The 15,884-nt window shown below is 35.1% G+C and overlaps 1 protein-coding gene across 4 annotated transcripts in view; it reads left to right on the top strand.

Annotated features, from left to right (window-relative positions):
* The window catches only part of LOC118742662 (protein FAM13A), a 120,901-nt gene that overhangs the window by 28,793 nt on the left and 76,224 nt on the right, over positions 1 to 15,884 (top strand). For all 4 annotated transcript variants that reach the window (XM_036474901.1, XM_036474902.1, XM_036474904.1 and 1 more), the window contains one exon: positions 4,623 to 7,132. The gene's annotated coding sequence lies outside the window, so the exon portion shown is untranslated. The remainder of the gene's footprint in view (positions 1 to 4,622; positions 7,133 to 15,884) is intronic.

A 15,884-nucleotide genomic window follows, 5' to 3' on the forward strand; every position in this document is an offset into this window, starting at 1 on the left:
CATTGTCCTGTTAAAATTGATAAAAGCCTGCGAAAAATATCCTCAGAAATTGCCAAATTCTTTGAAAATGCTCATTTCCTGTCACTTTTCTTTTTACCGTCGATTTTACCACAGCTCTTACTCCCTAAGGCGTAACACGGCCCTACATCATTGAATGTACACATACAAACCTAATAGTTTAAATATTTTGGAACGTTCGGTGTATCCCTGATGCAGGTGCACAGCACTTGAACCAATATTCCGACTTAAAACTTTTAATGTTATCCTCAGAGTTAAAAAATTTAGGGCCGTGCCCTAATTAATAGTAAATTTTGGTGGAATAATGTGGTCGTTTATGAAGAACTTTTAAATTCCCGCTTCAAAATAATAGCAATCCAATGTTTTTTCTTAGTAGAAATGCGTTTCTGACAAAAAAATGTTCTGGATGTCAAAGCAGGCTTTCTCCTCTTTATCTCTGTGCTGCAATAACAGTCACTTGCTTTGTGGTGAAAAAACAGTAATTTTTGATTTTGAATCAAAGTTTTTTTTTTTGGTATTCAGAGACCCTCCAATATGCATAGCCTAGCAAATTGCAATTTTTTGTGGTCTCTTGATCCTGCAGACTGAGGTCCGCCCTTTTATCGCTTGTTTAGATAACCATAAAACGGACATTTGGCCGATATGATTTCTTTCTTTATAGCGTAGCCTTCTGACCATTTTGCAAAAACTTTAAATTCTTTTTGCTTGGGTTGTGCACTTAAGCACTCACAGCGAAAATCCCACGCGCCTTGATTACAAAATTGCAGGAAATGAGCCAGAACTCCTCTTTGAATTATAAAATTCAGCAAATACTAAGAGGGTGCAAAACTGGAACAATCCAGTTCATTTTTGTTTGGTCATTTTTTTTCTGAACTTCCATATGCGAATCTTAAAATTTTTATGGTCAAACGTTTAGTTAAACATCGGTAAGGCGAAATGCAAGTTTGAATTACCATAAAGTAAATAAACTGAAGAAGTACATTACCACAAACTTAACTTTCCGTTCTATTGTTCCAGTTTTGCTCTTCAGGTATAATTGCAACTTTGCAGAATTTTTAAGTTTGGTATATGCATTTATATCGCTTTGTTAGATAATGAGGTGCACTTTTATAAAAAATAATAAATATTAAATAAACAAAAGAAACATAGGCAAAACTGATCAAAACAAAGCGTTTCTATTATTTTGGCTATGGGTGTATTTATTGAAAAGAATAAATAATGATGTCACACACATTCTTCATTTTTCCAACAAAATTATCTTTCCGCTTTTGCTTGATGGTAAAGCAACATGAGGCATTCTTCGCCAACTGAAGCCCACGCTCCAAAATTGTTCAGGTAAAAGAAATCGGTTATATTTTTGAGAATTCGGTAAAACTATTTACTTTTAAATTATGATGATATTTTTTAAAATATTATATGGCGGAAGAATTTAAACATTTATTAAAAAAAAGAAAATTTAAAGAGAATCCAATCAATTTTAAAAATTCCGCCATTTTGAATTTTAAAAGTTCACGGTCATATGCGGTTAAAAAAAAATGTCCTCCATATTCGATCCGCCAAATGGGATTTCTAAAAATGTCAGTCTCCATTTAAAAGAATTTTTGGCGCATAATATCATAAAAGACAAGTTATCGATTAATACGCTTTTGAAGAACGAGTGCATTATCTAGGCCTTTTATTATATGTATGTGTCATTCCATACAAAATTTACACCTCTTATGTTTTTTTTTGGTGAGAAGTATTTTTTTTACTTTCTTTACCGAACAAAAAAGATACATATTTTTTTATTTCATCATGGTATTCGGAAATCTCGAAAAAAAATTTCATGCCTTCGTGCATAAAGTAGCGCTGGCAGGGCATGCCTGCGCGCTGAAACTTAAGTTTTTACAGTGTACTCCATAAAGTTTAACAACTATTAAGAATTAAAAAAAACAAAAATCAAACATTGTATAGTTAATAAAAAAAGAATGATTAAAAAATTATAAAAAATGATTAAAAAATTATAAAAAAAAATGGCAAAAAGCAACGGTAACACCCAGCTACTGCAAACTTGCACTTTATTATACTAAAATTCAGAAATTTAAAACTCTATTCTAAAAAAACCCGCCTATTCTAAAAAAACCCGCCTAAGAATTGAAAACTCAAAATTTTTACGAAAGTTTTTGAATTTTTAAAATAAGCAGATATTGCACAAAGTTTGAGACTTGGATTTATAAGGCTTTTGCAAAAAAATAAACCATAATTTATTAAAAAAAAAACTTAAATTAAATAAAAAAACTAAATTGTTAAAACATTTCAATATGTGATGCGCTTATAATTATGACACGGAGTGTATTTTTAACAGTTAAACTTGGCGGTTTTTTTTTTGCCTAAGCACGATAGACGCTCATACAAATATTTGTTATTAGTTCGAGCGCAATCGGCTATGTACTTTTCGAGTTTATAAACTACAAATGTACCAACAGACCCACACGGCATTTTTGTATATAAAAAGAAGAAAAATACTATGACGACCTTTTGCCACATTCGTAGTAAAACCAAAATTTCATCACTGTACAACTTCTGGGCGAAACATTTGAATTAAATAATTTCCAAAAGTGACTTTTGATGCCTGCTTTGCGACATTAAGAGAGTACTACAGATACTGAAATAAATGGTATTGGGTGGAGCGTAATAAATTCTTTGATACATGATTTCGCCAGCTTCGAGCAGCTTTTTTCTAAACTATGAATTTTTTACTAATCCTTTCAATCACTCAGCAGGAGGTTGCTTGACGGCAATTCGGACTTTGCCCCTGTTTTTTAATCTTCTGCGGCCTTCGATAACGATCTTAGTATTTACTCGCATTATGGACGTACGCGATCCACTTTTTATCGCCCGAAATTGTTTGCTTTTGGAATGACTCAAATTCTTATTCTCCTTAAATATATCAATTCCAGAGCCAAATCGCAAATACATTTTTTTTATAAAGGCTAATTGTCGGCCGCTGTGGTGTAGTGGTAAGCAGTGCGCGCTTCCACTCCGCAACGCCTGGGTTCAAAGCCACATCGCAAAAAATATAGAAAAAAGATGTTTTCTTAACAGCGGTCGTCCCTCGGCAGGCAATGACAAATCTCCGAGTGTATTTCTGCCATGAAAAACAGCTGCTCATAAAAATACAATCGCCGTTCTGAGTCGGCGTAAAACTGTAGGCCCCTCCGCTTTGTGTGACAACATAACGGCGCACGCCACAAATCGGAGGAGAAGCTCGGCCAAACATTAACATATGTGTTAGCGCCAATCTATTATTATTATGATTAATTGTCCAACGAATTATTCAGACATCTCTTATTTGGCGTCGCTTAGCGAGCCTTGAAATCGAGAATTGAAAACGATGTAAACTTAAATTTAGCCTCCTAGACATCTCTACTGATTTTCAGGCAGAAGCGACTTCCATTAAAAAGCAGTCGGATGTGCTGTTCAGGTATGTGACGTCGATAAGGGAGCACAATATCTATTTGCTCCAAAAGGCAAGCACCATTTAGGTCGAAAGCTTGGATCAAAACGGCTTACAAAATGTTAGCCTCTTTTTCGGTTGCTTCGCAACATTTTCTAATTAGTCTTACTACTCGGTATTGAAGGAAACTGAAAAGTTGACCATCTGGCTATAAAAGATAATAGTCAATAAATAAGCTTACCACGTAAAGAAGAGGTGGGAGAACCATTTAGGATCACTCTTGGAAATACGACAATCATGTCTACTGATGTTCTGATACCAGTACTCGAAAAGTATGCAATCGAGTACCTCTACAGCAAGTATGTACTGAGTATTTTTTGTACTTCGATACGCTTTACAAACACTTGGCTGGTATCGGCTTCTACTTTGCAAGAATTATAAGAATACAACTGAAAATATGACTGTGCTGCTACAGCTTAAGCAAATGTAATTCTGCATATTTTGCACAGCCGATTTGGCCATAAAAGTGGATGTAGTAGTAGCGAATCAGAGGGGAATGTGCACGTCCGTTACGCTAGCTGACCCACGTTTTCAAATACTGACAAAAAAATTATTTAGGGCCACAAAAATAAATTTAGGTGCTCACTCGGTGGCCGAAAAATTTCGCAAAAATTTGGTTTAGGTCAGCTGACATGAAGTGGGGCTAGCTGAGTTTCGTCGAACACTGGTTAATATTATGCAGGAATTTTGTGCTATTTACGTGCTTTTTAGAACTACCAAAATTATTTTAGGTGACCACTCGGTTTCTGAGAAATTCGTAACAATATTAATCCGTCAAATATTGGTGCGCAGTTTTCGGAAACTGGGTGTCAATATTTGACCGTTGCTACCAAAACTACAAGGAGTAGAATAAAATTTTACTGCTTTTTGGCTGATAGACTATGTGTTTTAACTGAAAAAATTATTCATATTCGCAGTATATATTAATTAACAAAGAAAATCTGCTGAGTGCATGCATTCAGTGGGGCACAGTAGTCGCAGAGGATTAAGGCTATGCACTTATAATATATTTTAACCTTTCCAATTCTCACTAGATCGGGTTTATTTATATTTTTTTATGATTTCTCTAATAACTTTTTAAATATGTTTTTTTTCTTATATTTTACAGAATTCCTTATTTTCCGAGTACACCGCAAGTAGAAGTATCTGCGCTTAAAAACTCATCAAAAAAAACTACTTAAAAATTCTCAAATAAAAATCTTATCGACGCGAAAATCGAATAAAATAGAAAAGTCGCAAAAAATAATTTCAAAAGTGCCACAAGCGGGCACCTAAAAACTTTCGTCAACTGAGGCAACCTCTTCTTATCGTCAATTAACGATTCTCTACAGGCGTCGAGTTGTGTGTGTAAAAGCCAAAATTTAAACATTTACTATGTGTAAAAATAACTGTTGTAAAGTAGCGTAAATACACGCCACCAAAGAGGAGTCACCCACACACACACACACCCACACCGCACACAACAAACCCCCCCATGCTAAGATATCGGCTGGTGTCGACACATTTCCTCAAACAGCCGTAGATTGTGTACCGCCGCCAAGCCAGCTAAGCAGAGACGAGTCCAGCCGAGTCGCGTCAGCGAGCGCGAAACGAGTGCAACACGAAAAGAACACCAACAACAAATACATTACGAGCAACATATATACAAATACAAACACTATAACATCCCCACTTACACACACACACAGCGACATAAACTACGTAGACTAGTACGCCAGGTGCCAAAAGTGCGTGTGCGTGTCAAGCGCCCGTTCAGAGAGGAGACGAGAGAGAGAGAGACCACGCAAGCAAGGGCGTGGGGAAGCAAGTCAAAGCAGGAAGGCCAACAAGGAGATTGTGTGAGAGGAGAGTGCCATAAAAGGCGCGCGTGCGTTCGCGCAGAGCTAACGAACTAGAGATAGAGAGAGAGGAAGAAAAAATAATACTTACAGCAGCAAGCCAATTAGTAGGCGCAACGCCTGAAAGCCTAAAAGCTTACTACATATTTAGTAGTGCAGTTAAAGAAACAAAACATTGCGGGCGGCGTTAAGTTTGCAATATTTCTGTGGAAATTCGCCAGCTGCGTTTGTGATCGCCAGCAGCGGTTTTGTATTGCATTTGTCGAATTGTATTACCGGATAATCCGACTAGCAGCCGTTTAGCAAGCCGACAGCCTTTTCGATTGTGTCACCGCCCCTCAGTGTAAGTCTGTCAGCCGTTCAATCAATAAAACGCCACATCGTTAGCCGCAAGCTAGACATTTTGGTTTAAAGCATTTAGCCGGCAACAACCGCAAAGAATTTGGTAGCGGAAAGTAGATTAATAGCGGAAAACGCCTAAAATAATAAGTGTAAGGATTTGAATGCTAAGTGATTAGCTATCGATTGTTTAATTGAGCGATTATCATAAAGACAATCTGGCTCGCACTACTTCCGTGTTAACGCAGTAATTTTCTGGCGATCCTACTTTCAATCGCCAGCATCAGCAGCAGCAGCAGCTGTAGTCGCACTCTTATTTGGTGGCTAGATTCTTTTAGAGGTTACACACAGGGCTGTGGTGACTTCTTCTCAACTGGCTCTGTAACTTTTGCCACAACGTATTCGCTAAAAGTTTTCCGTTTATTCGGTACGAACGACAACAATTTGAGCAGCGAAAATGTGCAGAGATCGCGATATGATTTTGCCATAGATCAACAGAATCGCCAATACAAAGTGAAGAAAAAAATTAAGCTCAAGTAAACAGTGTGCTGATGAAGAGTGCAAGAAAGTGAACAAAAAACGGGAGTGAAAGAAAAAGACGCCGAGGGCTTTAAGCAGATAGTAAAGATAGTGCCACTGAGTTCAATTCTTTCGCGTTATGGCTCAGATTGCTTACAGATTTGCAGATGTGAAGAGTATGTGATAACGATAGTGCACAAGTGAAAGCCGATAAATACCGTACTCAAAAAAGAAGAAAACAAGCGCTACTTAAGAAAGTTTGAGGCATTAAAACGCTTTACGAAAGAGCTACTAAGTTAACCGAAAAATTTTGAAGTAGACTTTCTTTTCTACCGCTATCGATAAGTCGATAAAATACACTTATCTCTTACTACACATATCGTAAGCTAAAGGATACTCCCGCAATCTATGTCTAGACAATTTTTCGTAGTGTAACGGTTAACTCGAGTTTTGTCGTGCGCGTACACATTTAGCAATGTGACTGTTAAGCGTCGATTTTTGTTTCACTAAGTGCTAAATACTTTGGCCGGCAATCGATTTATTGTTCAGCTACGTGAGTATTTTGCCAATATCAGCAACAAAGGCGTGTTCGTATGCGCATGGGATAGTGAAGAAGAGTTGAAGCGTGCATGAAAACTGTGTGCAGGACTTTTTAAGGGCGAGACGAAAAACCAAACGACAAAAAAAAATACCAAAATTAATATAGGAATAATCAAACGCTTTATGCGTTATTTAGTTTGAGTGTTTTGTGTGAAAAAAAATAAAAAATAAAATAGTACTATAATTGCACCCAATAATTGCATACAACAAATTCGTTTGCTGGTGTCAAGCGGATAACTGTAAACGTGCAAGGATTTCAAGAAAAAGCGGCAAGATTGAAGACTTTGCGAGGAACTTTTGGAAGTCTATTAAGGCTTGCGTTGTAAGTACTTTCAAATAATTCTATATTTTTTATATGTAAATAAACTTTAAATTTAAAAAAAGCAAAATAATAAAAAGCTTCCATGGTGGCGAACTGCCGTAATGAGGATAAGGAAGAGTCAATTGACCACTTTCTGTGTCGATGTCTAGGTCTACAGACGAAGCGCCTCAACGCTTCTCCAACAGTCTGTGCGCGATAGCGGAGGTGGAAACTGTTGCATTTCCCCTGCTTCTTTTCGGATAGTATTTGGTTCAGTAGAATAATATCTTTGAAGCTACGCTCTCGATCGTGGTTACGTGTCTCTTCCTGCGAAGGTATGGAATATTCCACACACGCCCTTCTGAAGTTTGTTGTTAGATAACCATAACGTCAGTTCACCGTAACAGCGTTACGGGCATCATTTTCGAAGTACGGTCCGATGACTCCGCCAGCCCAAAAATTATGACAAATACTGACTCGTTGTAGGTCCATAGTTGTTTCTTGCAGTGGGTGCAGTTTGGCTTGTTGACGTATCCATTCATCTGCAGGCGTTGTGTTTTGCTTGGTTCCGACAAAAAAAAAAATGCGCCCATGAAGTTTTTTTTAGAAAGAAAAATCCGCATCAACGTTTAAATAACTTTTACGCGTTGTTCAACTGAGTATCGCTTCAGGACTAAGTTTGCCCTGACCTGTGGTACCAATTGTCTGGCAATACTTCTGCTATCGTCTATAAACAAGAATTTCAAAACATTTGTGGTGCACACGAAAACTGTATAACTTTTTACACCGATGCTTCCAAGGGTAATGATGTTATTGGTTGCAGCGTCGTAGACAAAAATTCGGTAATCGCGTTGGCCCAACTTCCCCGGCACGCCTCTGTGTTCATCGGTGAAGCAACCGCAATCTTGAATGCTTGCCAAATAGCTAAAGTTAACAGACAGAAATACATGATCTGTATCGACTCATTGGCCTTATTGCATGCTGTCTTGAACATCAACCATACTGACAAAACTATAGCTCTAATAAGGGACATACTTATAGAAAACACCGAAAGAATCCAGCTACTCTGGGTACCCAGCCATATTGGAATTAGTGGAAATACAAACGCCCACTGTTCAGCCAAGTTTGCTACAAGATCACATCTAAAGATGATTGATACCTTAAGTAAAAAAGACGTTAAAAGAGCAGTCCACGATCATTATCTAACTTTGGTTAACTCTTTCTGGGCAAGTTATCCCCATAACTACAAAACAATTAATCCCAGTCGATCGCCCCCAATTTTCCCAGTTGAAGTATCAAGCGAGCAAATAGTTATTTATACTCGTTTCCGGCTAATAGAAACATTAAAAATTGTAAATAGTTCAAACATAAAAACATTTGTAAAATTCATATGTAAATTGAATCTATACTTTGAAGTGTGGTATCGTATACATACCTAGTACCTAAGTTTTTTTTTCACTTTTATACATACACATGAAGCTGATGGTCTCGTTGCTAGAGCTTAATCTTATTTTGTTTAGGTTAATTTTATTATCCTAATGCATTGGATAAATAATAAATAATAATAATTGTCTGGCATCAATATATCACAAATACATACATAATTGTTGTCAAAGATCTGCATCGCCCTTGCCTAAGCCCATATAAGCGTGGGATTTCTTACAAATCTATTGATTAGCAAAAACCTAAGTTTTAGCTACATATTTTTCTATAAATTTCTGGCGCAAGCAACATCCAAAAATAATGAGTTTTATTTCAATAGGCCAGGAATGGGCAAGCTTGAGACTAATAAGAGCGGTGTGCAGGTTTTCTAAATGATACAAAGATCCACAAAAAAAAAAAAAACTATCTGATGTGAGCTCTGTTTAAGTGATCAATGTCCTATCTTTCAACAGTGTTATTGAGCTTTATGCCACGATTTTCGTTTTAGGGAAAAATGGAAAAAGCAATAAAGTCTAAGCGGTAGAAGTTATAGCTGCCATTTCGGAGATCACCACGTCTGTTCATCAGTAAAAATAAATATAGACATTGCGGTATATAATATTTGGTCTCATATGTGTGCTTTTTCTTTCTTTTGAAAAAAAAAAATCATCTGACAATTTCGTCACACCTTTAAACTTTATCTGCTCCTCATATGTAGCTTATAGAAGGCGACAAAATGTCTGCAACCCTGAAAGGGTGAGCCTTCTATTGTAAATATACTTACTTATTTAAAATTTTAAACCATTTTAATATCTTATCAGTGCACTTATGTAGTATTTGGAGCAATTACAAAAAAAAACTGAGATAATTACAATAAAACCTTTTCAATGTACGTACATACAGTGACTCAAGCAAGTGTTCCCGTGTAGCTTTCTTTAAACATTTACAATGCTTTTCAAGCTAGATTTTTTGTTTATAATTTTTCAATAAAAATATTGTCCCAACTTTGGCAAAAACTGCCGTTTAAAAAATCGCGTTGATTTTGAATTTTGTTTTTGGTGACTGCTGTTGCAGTTCTTTATGTATAACAAGTAAAATTTATGAAAACTGGCGTTGATTTTTTGAGATTCTCTTGCGAACGGTCTTCCGCATTTTACTTCATGGCTTATATGGAAAAAAGTGTAAAAATCCGTCAGCAAAAAAAAAAATACTAACAAGTAAGAAAGTCTAAGTTCGGGCGGAGCCGAACATTAAATACCCGGCGCAAGTATTAAATATATGTTTTTCGCCTTTCCGAAACCTTCCGCTAGATGGTAAGCCGGGGTGTATCAATTTTGAGTAAATTAGCGTCCTTCAATTTCGAAATATTGAAGTTTAAAGCATTTCTGAAATTTACCGTTATATGAGAAGCGGCCTTTATTTTAGTCCGATTTCAATAATTTTCAACGTTTTGCTTATATGTGGCAAGCACAATAAAAATACCGAGTTTGGTACAAATTGGTAGAACGGTTACCGATATATATATATATGATCATAAGTGGGCGGTGCCACGCCCATTTTGAAAAATCTTACCATAAACGTATTTCTTGGTAAAAAATTGTTGCAAGCATCAATTTTGAATAAATTAGCTTCAATATTTACTGATTTATCGAAGATTTTGTATTTCTCTAAATTACCGTTATATGGGATGTGGGCGTGGTTATTGTCCGATTTTAAAAAGTTTCGGCGATTTTTTATGCTGTACCAAGGCCAACAATTGCGCCAAGTTTGGAAGAAATTGGTGCAGCGGTTACCAAGATATGCACATGTAACCATAAGTGGGCGTAGCTACGCCCATTTTCCAAAAATTTATAATATTCTTATTTCTTGTCTAAAACTTATTATAAATATCAATTTTGAGTGAATAATCTAAAGTAGTTACTAAAATATCGCAGTTTTCGTATTTCTGAAAATTACCGTTATATGGGAAGTAGGCGTGGTTATTGAGCGATTTTAAAAATTTTCGGCCATTTGGTATATTGTGCGAAGGCCAAGAACTGTGCCAAGTGTGGAAGAAATTGGTGCAGCGGATACCAAGATATACACATGTAACCATAAGTGGGCGTGGCTACGCCCATTTTCCAAAAATTTATAATATTCTTATTTTTCGTCTAAAAGTTATTCTAAATATCAATTTTGAGTGAATTATCTTCAGTAGTTACTAAAATATCGCAGTTTTCGTATTTCTGGAAATTACCGTTATATGGGAAGTGGGCGTGGCTAAAGTCCGATTTCGCCCATTTTCAATACCATCCGTCCTATGCCCAAAAGAAGTCCACGTACCAAGTTTCGTTACGATATCTCAATTTTTACTCGAGTTATCGTGTGCACAGACGGACAGACGGACGGACGGACGGACGGACGGACGGACAGACAGTCACCGCTTAATCGATTTCTCTTTTCATTCTGATCATTTATGTATACATTTGTCTATATCTATCTCGATTCGTTTTGGCTGTTACAAACAACCGTTATGTGAACAAAATTAATATACCCTTGTGCACAAGTGCGCTCGGGTATAAAAATCAACGCGATTTTTTAGCCGGTGGAAACTTGCACTTCATTGGACTAAAATTGTATAGTCTAGAATAGCCAAAAATCTTCTAAAAATTCAGACTAAAGACTTTAAAATCCGCATAAAAATTTGTAAAATTTTCCTAAATTTTATATAAAGATTGAAACTTTAAGTTATATGGTGTTGGTTAAAACTTGGACAGTATTTTTAGATAAAAAAAAAAAAACAAAAAAATTCGACTTGAGAAAATTGTTAAAATAAAAAAAATCAACAGGTGGTCACCTCTTTGAGTTACGGTACATATTTTATGAACGATATTTAAAGAAATAAAAAAATCCAATATGTATTAAAAACCCTCTAATATCTCCTATCAGACTGCTTCAGAAAATGTAGCCATGAAGAAAAAGAAAACAGAAACGAAAGATTAAAAAATCAGTAAACAAGGCTTGAATTCTTGACTGTAGCATATATGTATGTAAATAAATATGTACAAATTGTCTGCATATGTAGATTTATATACATACATATCGAGCCCGTGCCGCCAAACAGACGTAAGCGAAATTTTTTTTCAAAATTTTATTTTTGATGCAGAAATGTTAGAGCGTCTAGATGTATTTCTGCATCAGAAACCGAATTTTGAAAAAATGTCGCTTACGTCTTTTTGGCGGTTAGGGCTCGATATGTATTCCCTGTGACGATAAAATAATTATTGTATGCACATACATACAAATGTGTCGCACCTTTATTTAACTTCAGCAAATAAAAGCTGAAATATGAGTATTGTTAACTTTAACAAAGCGAGTCTGAAATGGTAGATAATTATTTACTGCATATCAAATAACAAATTGCTGACTTAATTGCTAGCACAATAAAGAATTGTACAAGACGTGCTGTGATAGGTCAGTTGAAGGGGTGCGAGTATGTCTTATCATAATCACACATAAGCAAAAGTAAATAATGAACTAAGCTAATAGTTTAAGAATTTTTAGTGCAAGCGTATGGATGCAATAAAAAAATTATTTAATTTTGATTCAGCCGATTTTCGGTCTAACACATGTGGAGAGAAACAAAAGTCTATGGCAAGAGGCACAACTTAGAAAGTTGCCTTTACGACCTTCTAAGCTGGCCTGCCAATCATAAAAGATTTGAAAACATCATAAAAGTGCAGTATCTAATACAACGGTTAAAAATGATATATTTCCAAAATAACGATTATTTTTGATCGAAAAAAAAATAAGAACCACAAAAAAACGATTACATTTGACCAAAAAGTAAAAGTCCAGTTTTTAGCGATTATTTTTAATCGAAAAAAATAAGAATTAAAAATACCATTTTTTCAATGATCTAAAAAATATAAACTTTAACGGTTATTTTCGTCTCCTGATTTGAAAACCGGTTTGAAACCAACTATTGAAGGAACTATCGCTTAACGGTTATTTGTAACAGCCTGTAAGAACTCAGATGGACATAGCCATATACATTAGGGTGGTCCTTAAAAAATCAAAAGAATAATTTTTTTCAGTCTCACTCCCTGAATTGGTTACACCACGGTCACAGATATCCCATATAAATTTTGGTCCCGATTGGAGTCGTTTAAGACGTCTTCATGTGATATCTTCGACTATAGTAGCATGGACTTAGGGGTTCAGGCTAAGGAAATCTGTTGTAAAATTTCGCTTCCTACATTTAAGGACCATCCTAATATATGTACATAGATACTTATATACAAAAGTGTTGTGAAATGTGATAGACCTGCTTCTCTTACGCCAAGGATGGGTGATATCGAAAATGAACCAAATCACATCACAACCACGCCTACTTTCCATATAACGGCAATTTACAAACATGCGAAAACTGCGATTTTCAGTAACTACACTCAGTTGCATAATTTTAAGACCGTCATATATTAACAGGTTATTTATTTTCACATTATTTAATTTTAAAATACCGTTGATTTTTGGCAATTTTTTTTTTTTAAGGTGTCACTCATTTTCTTTCATGTATGTACGAAAGTACGCTCGATTTTTTTTTATGTAAGAAAATGAACAACGCCGTTAACAAAAAAAAAAAAAATCCAAAAATCAATGGTTTTTTGTAGCCATATCAAACTTGCACTTTATTATATCAAACTTACATGAGATATAAAACTGCATACGCAAAACTTTTCAAAAAATTCCAAAAAAAAGTGTAAAATTTTGGAGAAAATTCGCTTAATTTTTATAAATTTTGTTATAGAATGAACTATATCTTTCTTTATAAGAACATAATTGAAATTAAATAATATGAAAATAAATAGTCAAAACTTATTAATATGTGGCGGTCTTAAAATTATGCAACTGGGCGCACTGAAGCTTTTTTCCAAAATTTATGTTTACAGTAACAGGAAAGATTACACCGGCACACAAAAAGAAAGTGGTGTATGCTTTTAACCAGAACCACCTGTCGACATGTATTTCGACCCGCGAATCCGAATCTGAGGTCCGTTTGTCTCGTACACCCTTAAAATTTTGATTAAAATGCGAACGTTGCGAATTTTTTGCCATTTTTCACAATTTTTGCAATTAACTCGAAATTTAGGAGTTGGACGAGTTAAACGGGTCTCAGACTAGGATTAAGTGCGTCGAAATAAATGCCGGTAGCTGGGTCTGAGAAAGTGAGCATGGCATGAGGTCGCTCAAAGCACTCAAATCTTTCCATGTATTTTAATACGGGAAAAATAAATATTTTCCTAGAAATGGTATAGAATTCTTGAAAATCGATGTTTTTCGATGGGAAAGCTCTGGTTCGCTTCAGGATACTTTCAATAATAATACCTAATTGTTTATTTAACCATTTTTTAATACTAACCATTTTTTATTGGTCCCCTCATAGCATTTTTCGGTTTAGGTTTTTGTGGGTTTTTGGCGTGCGTATAAATTATAGTTGCGATGAAAAAATGGTTAAATAAACAATTGGGTATTATTATTGGGAATCTTCTGCAGACAAACAGAGTTTTCTGGTACAAAAATATTGATTTTTAACTATTCTATACCATTTCTACGAAAAGTTGTTTTTCCCCCATATAAAATACATGGGAAACTTTGGGCGCTTTGAGCGATCTGTAAACATTTTTTGATTTCAAAATAAAAAAATAAGGGTATACATTTTTTCGGTATAGAACAATCCTAAGGGGTGAGAGCATAAAAATTTGGACTTTACTTTTTCACATGCATTTTTGGACCACCTTAATGTACATACATGTCGAAGTATGCATGCACTTACGCTAAACACTTGCCAAATTCTTGGAATGACATTTAAGCTTAGTCACAATCATTGAAAATTATTGTTTATTTAATATCGCGACACTGCCTTGACCATATTTCAGCAATTTATACCTTTATAGCAAAAGAGCGATATACATACATACATATGTATAGCTACAAAATGTGTATGGAAATTTTTTTTGCCACTGCATAAAAATACTTGCAATAATATAAATATGCATACAAATAAAAGTGTGTGCATTTGTAAATCTGTTTATACATATGCGTAGATAAATATGTACATAAATATATATACATTGCTTTGCACATTGATACGTTTGTATAGATTCAAGCGCAAATTCAGCGAATTTTTATCGACGGAAAATAAGCAAACGCACAAACAAATAATTTATCTTTCAAGTACTTATAGTATTAAATACTCGTAACTTATTTTATTACTTTAAAATATTTCAGATTTTTATATTGGGGGCATTCATATAACGTGGTAAACTGCCGATAAACGTGATAAACTGCCGATAATCGTGATAAACTGCCGATAAACGTGATAAAATTATAAACTCTATACAAATTTATAATTTTGTCACTTTTATCGGAAGTTTGTGACGTTAGATGAATATCCCTATTGTGCAAAAAGTAACCCCAAAAAATTGCAAAAAGGCAGAAATTTCTTCTGCGAGCTTTCATTTATCACTTTCATCGTTTAAGAATAATTTTCTCGGAATCATCACCCCCTTTTATAGCAAGCGTATTCATTCGTATGTGTGCGTTCGACATCTAAAGCAAAGGAATAGAAATAATCTTTTGCGTTTATTGAACTCAGCTGTCAAACACACGCAAGCGAGTACACGTTTCGCTGAACTACGGAAGAAGTCGGAAAGACGGATGTGGCGATCTCCGATAAAGCTAAACTTTTTAGTGGGTATTATTTTGAGTACTGTTATTATTAGTACTATTATTATTTTATTTAAAATTTTTAACTCAAAATTTTCGCAGATAATTTTTGAGCTGTTTATATTTAAGGTATTCATAAAAAAGTTGAGATTTAAATATTCTTTTGAACCTGAAAGCTTGCGAAAATAACAAACGGTCTCGAAACAATCTCAAAACGTAAAAAAGGTTGTCGATATGTCTCGATATAAATAAAGCACGCATAGTTCCAAAATGTCCTGAAACAATGCCGAAATGCCAGAAAAAATTCCGAAAAAATACGAAAAATAAAACTTGACGAATCCCGTAAAGTCTAGAAATAATTCGGGACGGTTTCGAAAAAAATCCTAAATGCTCGCGAAACAAATACTGAGGACAGCTCAAAATGTGTTGAAAACCTGAAAAATCGCAAGTATATCAGTATACGAAAAAAATGAACCCCCGAAGGTCTTTTTAAAAATACCAAAAAGTCTCGATAAATCTCGAAAACTTGAAAAATAAAGGACACAGAGTTCCGAGAAGTCCAGAAAATGTACCAGAACCTATCCCAAATTTCCAAAAAAGGTTTGCAAAACTAAAATGTGATGAATCCCGAAAATACTCTGAA

Source organism: Rhagoletis pomonella, unplaced genomic scaffold (assembly GCF_013731165.1).
Source record: "Rhagoletis pomonella isolate Grant_MI unplaced genomic scaffold, Rhpom_1.0 Rhpom_scaffold_00007, whole genome shotgun sequence".
In the NCBI taxonomy this organism is placed as follows: Eukaryota; Metazoa; Arthropoda; class Insecta; order Diptera; family Tephritidae; genus Rhagoletis; species Rhagoletis pomonella.